At 41.1% G+C, this 7,696-nt stretch overlaps 1 pseudogene; it reads right to left on the bottom strand.

Annotated features, from left to right (window-relative positions):
* Positions 1-6,253: 6,253 nt before the first annotated feature.
* On the bottom strand, positions 6,254-6,628 carry LOC108512507 (cAMP-regulated phosphoprotein 19 pseudogene; annotated as a pseudogene).
* Positions 6,629-7,696: the final 1,068 nt, after the last annotated feature.

Genomic DNA, 7,696 nt, shown 5'->3' with positions numbered 1-7,696 from the left:
GAGTCTCGCTCTTTCACCCAGGCTGGGGGGGAGTGGCCAGATCTCAGCTCCCTGCAAACTCCGGCTCCCGGGTTTACGCCATTCTCCTGCCTCAGCCTCCCGAGTAGCTGGGACTACAGGCGCCCGCCACCTCGCCCGGCTAGTTTTTTGTATTTTTTAGTAGAGAAGGGGTTTCACCATGTTAGCCAGGATGGTCTCGATCTCCTGACCTCGTGATCCGCCCGTCTCGGCCTCCCAAAGTGCTGGGATTACAGGCTTGAGCCACCGCGCCCAGCCAGTGCTTTCTTTTTTAATTTTTCCTGCCACCTCCCCAGTACCTGGCTCCCAGACACAAAACTTTCTCTCAAGTTTGCAATTGCAGCAGCTTTGTTGCTTCTCTTCATTTGACTCAATTTTGAACACTTCACAATTCATTAGCACATTCTTGCGAGACTGGGCAAGGTCAAGACATCAGTGAGACTCAGAATGCTTGTGTTTGCCACTTGCTAAGACAAGAGCACACTCCTAGCATGGGAGAACATTTCACGGTGTGAAAGCTGCTTCCATTACAGATTTGAGAGAGTGAGTAATAGTTGAGCCAGGGCCTTAAGTTTGCACCAAACTCTTACGGATTTTGGTCAAACAAGACTGTACGTAAATTCGTCAAGCAATGTACATTTGAAATGGAGAGAATGGAGTTTATTCAATTAGTTGTATTTGTAAATGTTTTCTAGGCTAGCCTAAAAGTTCTTTGAACATATCCATTATGTTTTATTCATAACATTTTATTCATTTTATTGAATGCAGATGTGGCCATTAGAGAACCATATGCTGAAAGGAGTAAAGTAGGTTAGGTCTGTGATATGGTTTGGCTTGTCCCCGCCCAAATATCATCTTGAATTGTAATCCCCATAATCCCCATGTGTCTACAGAGAGACCTGGTGGGAGGTGATTGGATCATGGGGGCGGTTTCCTCCATGCTGTTTTTGTGATAGTGAGTTCTCATGAGATTTTTTTTTTTTTTTTTTGAGACCAAGTCTCGCTCTGTCGCTCAGTCTGGAGTGCGGTGGCGCAATCTCGGCTTGCTGCAAGCTCTGCCTCCCGGGTTCACGCCATTCTCCTGCCTCAGCCTCCCGAGTAGCTGGGACTACAGGCACCTGCCACCATGCCTGCTAATTTTTTTGTATTTTTAGTAGAGTCGGGGTTTCACCATGTTAGCCAGGATGATCTCGATCTCCTGACCTCATGATCCGCCCATCTTGGCCTCCCAAAGTGCTGAGATTACAGGCATGAGCCATCGTGCCCGGCCGAGATTTGATGGTTTTAAGGGGCTCTTCCCCTTCGCTCCTCACTCTTTGTCTCCTGCCACCATGTGAAGAAGGTCCTTGCTTCCTCTTCTGCCATAATTGTAAGTTTCCCGAGGCCTCCACAGTCATGTGGATCTGTGAGTCAATTAAACCTCTTTCATTATAAATTACCCGGTCTTGGGTAGTATCTTTATAGCAGTGTGAAAATGGACTAATACCGTCTGATACCCAGGACTTCCAATCTCCTAAACATTAACATTTGAGTCAGTGGACTAGGAGAGACAGACCCACCCTGAATCTGGGTGGGCACCATTTAATAGCTGCCAGCACTGGTAGAATAAAGAAGGCAGAAGTTGGAAGGACTAGACTTGCTGAGTTGTCCGGCCTTCGTCTTTCTCCTATGCTGGAGCTCTCTGCCCTCGAACATTAGAGTCCAAGTTCTTCAGGTTTTAGACTCTTGAACTTACACCAGTGGTTTGCAGGTGCTCTCAGGCCTTTGGCCACAGACTGAAGGCTGCATTGCCGGTTTCCCTACTTTTGAGGTTTTTGGACTTGGACTGGCTTCCTCACTCCTCAGCTTGCAGATGGCCTCTAATATGGGACTTCACCTTGTGATCGTGTGAGTCAATATTCCTTAATGAACTTCATATATATATATCCATCCTATTAGTTCTGTCCCTCTAGAGAACCCTGACAAATACAATGTGTTCTTCAGTTCTGACTCTTCAAAGCGTCTCATAGGTATTTTGACCTGTGGTAGGTAGTGTCACATGCTTATTGAGACAATAACCACATGACATCCACCCCCTGGTGGAGTCGCATGTCAGATGCCTAGAAGGATGGGTTGTGTCTACCTCTCAAAGTGAGATAGAGGCAGACAGGCTAAGAGGGGTCAGACGGACTGCCCCCAGGCAGTGAGGCATTAGGAGTCACGGTTAGATGAACCCAGGGAGTTACGGGAGGTAAGATTTAGAAATGATTTGTGTAGTAATTGCAAGGTTCGGACAAGTGAGATGCAACACCAAAATTCTGCAGAAGTGTCTTTTATACCAGTGCTTCTCATCTTTAAATGGCCATAAGAATCATTTGAAGATTTTGTGAAAATTCAGACTCTGATTTCAGTAGATCTGTGTTGGGGATCAAAAATCTGGATTTCTGTTGTAGCTGCTTTGAGACAGATTCTCACCCTGTCGCCCAGGCTGGTGTGTACTGGTGCAATCATAGTTCACTGTAGCCTTGATCTCCCAGGCCCAAGAGATCCTTCCACCTCAGCCTCCCAAGTAGCTGAGACCAGGTGCATGCCACCACACTCGGCTAATTTTTTAATTTTTTGTAAAGATGAGGTCTCACTGTGTTGCCCAGGCTGGTCTCAAACTCCTGGGCTCAAGTGATTCACCTCCTCAGCTTCCCAAAGTGCCGGGATCACAGGTGTGAGCCACCACGCCTGGTTGAGATTCTGCATTTCAAACAAACTCTGTGTTGATGCTGATGTTGCTTGTCCATGAACCTCACTTTGAGTAGCAAAGCTCTAAGTCAATCTCCACTCTTCCAGGATGGGAGGCTCTAACATGAAGCCACTGTGGCGGCTAGTGCAGGCGGTTGACTGCAGTCTCTCTCACCAGCTGAGCCATGATGGTATTAATAGGCATGAAAGCCAGTGGTTCTCAGCCATGGATTCTCATTAAAATCCCCTCAGAGCTTTCAAATTCACCTATGGCCAGGTCCCAACCCCCAAACAATTTACTCCCAATTTCTCAGGCTATCATATTTTTTTAAAAAGTCTCCCTCTCGTCTAAGCTATTTATGGGGACATAATCCCCCTTACTAGGGAATAATTTAAAAATAAGGTGGATTCCATTGTAGCCAATGAGACAGACAGCTGGGTAGTTTGGGGCAGGATTTTGTTGCAGGCAGCACAAGGAGAGGAAAGATTTGTTCTTCAGGCCAATATTGTCTTGGCTGCTTTTGATGACGTTTTGCAAACCCAAGAGTTAAGTCTTGACCTGCTGAGGATGGAGGAGCCCAAAGCTGGGAAGATCCTGCATCTTTGAGGTTAACCTTCAGGGCTGCTCTTCTGTGAGACAACAATTGTCCATTGTGTTGGGGTTTCCACTACTAGGCAGCCAAAAACATTTGCCTGTTAGGCACTGGGCTGGACATTTTGTACATATCACTTATTCAATCTTAGCAATAGTCATTCAAGATAAGTATTATCATTCCCATTTTATAATAAAAAAATGCAGGCCAGAGAGAAATAAACTGTGTTACCATACAATCTAGAATTTAATTGATATCATGTCTATGGGGAGGGCTCAGTATTTTCTTTCTTTTTTCTTTTTGAGATGGAGTCTCGCTCTGTCGCCAGGCTGCAGTGCAGTGATGTGATCTCAGCTCACTGCAACCTCTGCCTCCTGGGTTCACGCAATTCTTCTGCCTCAGCCTCCCGAGTAGCTGGGACTACAGGCCCACCACGTCCAGCTAATTTTTTGTATTTTTAGTAGAGACAGGGTTTCACCATGTTGGCCAGGATGGTTTCGAACTCCTGACCTCAAGTGATCCCCCATCCTCGGCCTCCCAAAGTGCTGGGATTACGGTCATAAGCCACCGCACCCGGCCAGGCTCAGTATTTTCTTAATGGTGAAACCGTTGGATATATACAATGTTTTTTTATGTATGCAAATCTCTTCTCTCATCAGGCCAAGGAGCATGTCAACAGGCCTGAAGATCTTACCAGTAGGTCTCAATTTTGGGTGCACATTAGAATCCCTTAGGGAATTTTTTAAAAATTCCAATTCTCAGGCTAGAGTTTTTAAAATATTACTAGAAGTTTATCAATCTCAATGATTTTTTTTTTTTTTTTTTTTTAGGAGAGCCAGCTTTTTGTTTCACTAATTTTCTATGTTTTTCTGTTTTCAATTCCATGGATTTCTGGCCTAATCTTTAGTATTCTCTTCCTTCTGCTTGATTTGGGCTTATTTTTCTCTTCTTTGCCTAGTTTCTTGAAATAAAACCTGAAATTATTAATTTGAGATCTTTTTCTAATCTAAGCACTTAGTGTGCTAAATTTTTCTCTCAGCACTGCTTTACATGCATCTCAGAAATTTTGATATATTGTGTTTTCATTTTCACTCAGTTCTATGTACTTTTAAAATTTTTATTTTTGTGTTTGTTTTTTGAGACAGGGTCTTGCTCTGCCACCCAGGCTGGAGTGCAGTAGTGNTCTATAAATTTTTTAATCTCTTATATTTTTTTTTTTTTTTTTTTTTAGGAGAGCCAGCTTTTGTTTCACTAATTTTCTATGTTTTCTGTTTTCAATTCCATGGATTTCTGGCCTAATCTTTAGTATTCTCTTCCTTCTGCTTGATTTGGGCTTATTTTCTCTTCTTTGCCTAGTTTCTTGAAATAAAACCTGAAATTATTAATTTGAGATCTTTTCTAATCTAAGCACTTAGTGTGCTAAATTTTCTCTCAGCACTGCTTTACATGCATCTCAGAAATTTTGATATATTGTGTTTTCATTTTCACTCAGTTCTATGTACTTTTAAAATTTTTATTTTTGTGTTTGTTTTTTGAGACAGGGTCTTGCTCTGCCACCCAGGCTGGAGTGCAGTAGTGTGACCTTGGCTCACTGCAGCCTTAACCTCCTGAGCTCAAGTGATCCTTCTGCCTCAGCCTCACATGTAGCTGGGACCACAGGCCCATACCACCACTTCCAGCTAATTTTTTGATTTTTTGTAGAGACGAGGTCTCACTTTGTTGTGCCTAGGCTGGTCTTGAACTCCTGGGTTCAATCAATCCTCCTGCTTCGACCTCCACGGATGCTGGAATTACAGGAGTGAGCTAACATGCCTTGCCTCTATATACCTTTTTATTTTCTTTGAAATTTTGTCTTTGATCTTTGGACTATTGAGAGGTATGTTGTTTAATTTTCAAGTGTTTGAAAATTTTGTGTATGTTTTCTATTATTTATTTCTAGTTTGATTCCATTGTAGTCAGATAATTTATTCTGTATGATTTCATGTCTTTTAAATTTGTTCAGGTTTGTTTTATGACTCAAAATATGGTCAGTCTTGGTGAATATTTCATGAACATTTGAGAAATATGTTTCACAGCCTGCTACTGTTGAATGGCATGTTCTATAAACATCAGTTAGATTCTATTGATGATGTTTTCAGTTTCCCTATATTCTTTTAAAATTTTTTTTGTGCAAAACTGTTGTATTTACAAAAGTGACACAAAAGTGAATTCAACAGTCAATGCACATGCATAGTTTATTCACATCTTCAACAACAAAAGGTATTTTAACTTTACAGAACTGAATAAGAATATTAGCTTCAACGGCAGCTGTTAAGCACTAGAGTCACATAAGTTACACCAGAATGGGCAAATATTGCCCAAGTAAAATTCTACTGTTAAAGCCGAAACAGGTTTAAGGCCATTCAAGTTCAAGCACAGAGATAGAAATCTTTTGGAGCCCCATCTAGTTGTGTTTAAAATATGTGACCTTTCTTCTAACTTGTGATCTTAAACTTCTGTTTTACAAAATCCAAAATATAGAAGAAATCAATATGATAGAGATTATATTAAATAAGAGTAACATACAAAGCTATAATTAAGATGAAGTAACGAAAGCCAAAACATTAAAAATTTAAAACTTGCTTGTTACTTGTTAGAACCAGTACTACACTAGGAGTTAGGTAATATATGCAATTATTTTCAAGTAGATGACTTACTTATGTTGCTCTAACATGTCCTCTTCTCCAGTGCACTGTTAAACTAATCAAAAAATCTACACATGTATATTCCACAATAGCAGCACACACTACTGTTACCTGCAAAGCTGTCCGTCTCAAATGACTGAGTGAACGAAAGGAAATAAAAAGTAGATAAGTAACATATTAAGGAGAAATGGGAATTAGCAGATTCATGCAGTAATGGGAATTAGCAGATTCATGCAGTTCAGTCTTTCAGTCAGCCAGCTTGCTAGCAACAAGGGATGGTTTCCATTGAGGAAGGTCCTCTGGAGTGGGAATGTGGTCACCAGTGACCTCTTTCTTCTCCAGAGCTGCAGTAGGAAGTTGCTTGTTCTTCATCTTTGCTTTAGCCATGTTGTAATCCCCAGAATCAAAATATTTTTGCCCTTTCTGCAATCATTTCCTTAAGAAATCTGAAGCTGCAGGCATTTGTCCCAGATGAGGATATCTTGCTTTTAATTTTGCTTCTTCAGCTTTCTCTGGACTAGTCACTGTGTCTTCCATTTCCTTCTGCTCCTCCACAGAGGCTGCCCGGGAGACTTCCACAGACATAGTGCTCCCTCTACTAACCCTGCTTCTCCCACTTGCTGTCGTCCTCAGTTTCCCTATATTCTTACTGATTTTCTGTCAAGTAATTCTATCAATTTCTGAGTGGGTGTTAAATTTCTCAACTATAATCATGGATTTGTCTGTTTTCTTGGAGCTCTCGGTTTTTGCTTTATATATTTTGAAGCTCTGTTTTTTGATGTATATGCATTTAGGATTGCAATATCTCCTTGAAGGATTGAGCTCCCCACCAGTATTCTGGTGGTGTAGATGTGACTGTATGGCCCAGGACTTTGCTACTGCTATTGGTGGCTTGGCCAGCTTACCAGTGCCCTGGTTATAGAATGAGGATGGAGTCTTCTCACTAGGTCTTTGTTAGACATCTTATTTCCTGATCCTTTGGGCAGAGTTAAGGTTTTTCTCAGAATTTATGTTTATGCCTATGTACAGTTCTGGGTAGGTTTCTCCAGTGTACAGTCCAGAAGTAAATGATAAATAAAAATAAAACCTAGGGACATCTCCATGGTGTCACTTCTCAAGTCATATGGTTCCTAGCCAGTCTACGTTGTTCTTTCCAGCATTCAGAGTCCTTTTAGCCTTGCCTGTTATAATTTCCAGGGCATCTAGTAGTATTTAGAGGGGAGAAAGTGTGATTCTGTGCTGTCTTGTTCTGGAACAAGAAAAATGGATGTTTTTTATTTCTTTTTCTTGCTCACTTGCCCTGGCTAGATCCTCCACCTCGATGTTGATAGACATGTTGAGGATAGATATTATTGTGTTGTTCCTCACTTTAAAGAGAAGTAATTCGTTATTTCCCCGTTGCATAGCTGTGAGTTTTTTGTAGATTTATATTTTTGAGGAAATTTCTTTCCATTGCTTATATTGCTGATAGTTTTTAATCATAGGAGGGTATTGGATTTTGTTAAATGTTATTTTCCTGCATTGATGAAGTTGATCATGTGACTTTCGTCCTTTATTAATAGGATGGCTGATGTTGATTGATTTTGTGATGGTAAACCAACGTTGCATTCCAGGGATAAAACTCATTGATCATGGTGTATAATCTTTTTTTTTTTTTTTAATTTTTTAATTTTTTTTTTATTATACTTT

The sequence above is a fragment of the Rhinopithecus bieti genome, unplaced genomic scaffold (genome assembly GCF_001698545.2).
Source record: "Rhinopithecus bieti isolate Rb0 unplaced genomic scaffold, ASM169854v2 scaffold_28016, whole genome shotgun sequence".
Taxonomy (NCBI): Eukaryota; Metazoa; Chordata; class Mammalia; order Primates; family Cercopithecidae; genus Rhinopithecus; species Rhinopithecus bieti.
The sequence above is the reverse complement of the archived record's forward strand: the minus strand, read 5'-3'. Positions and strand labels throughout refer to the sequence as shown.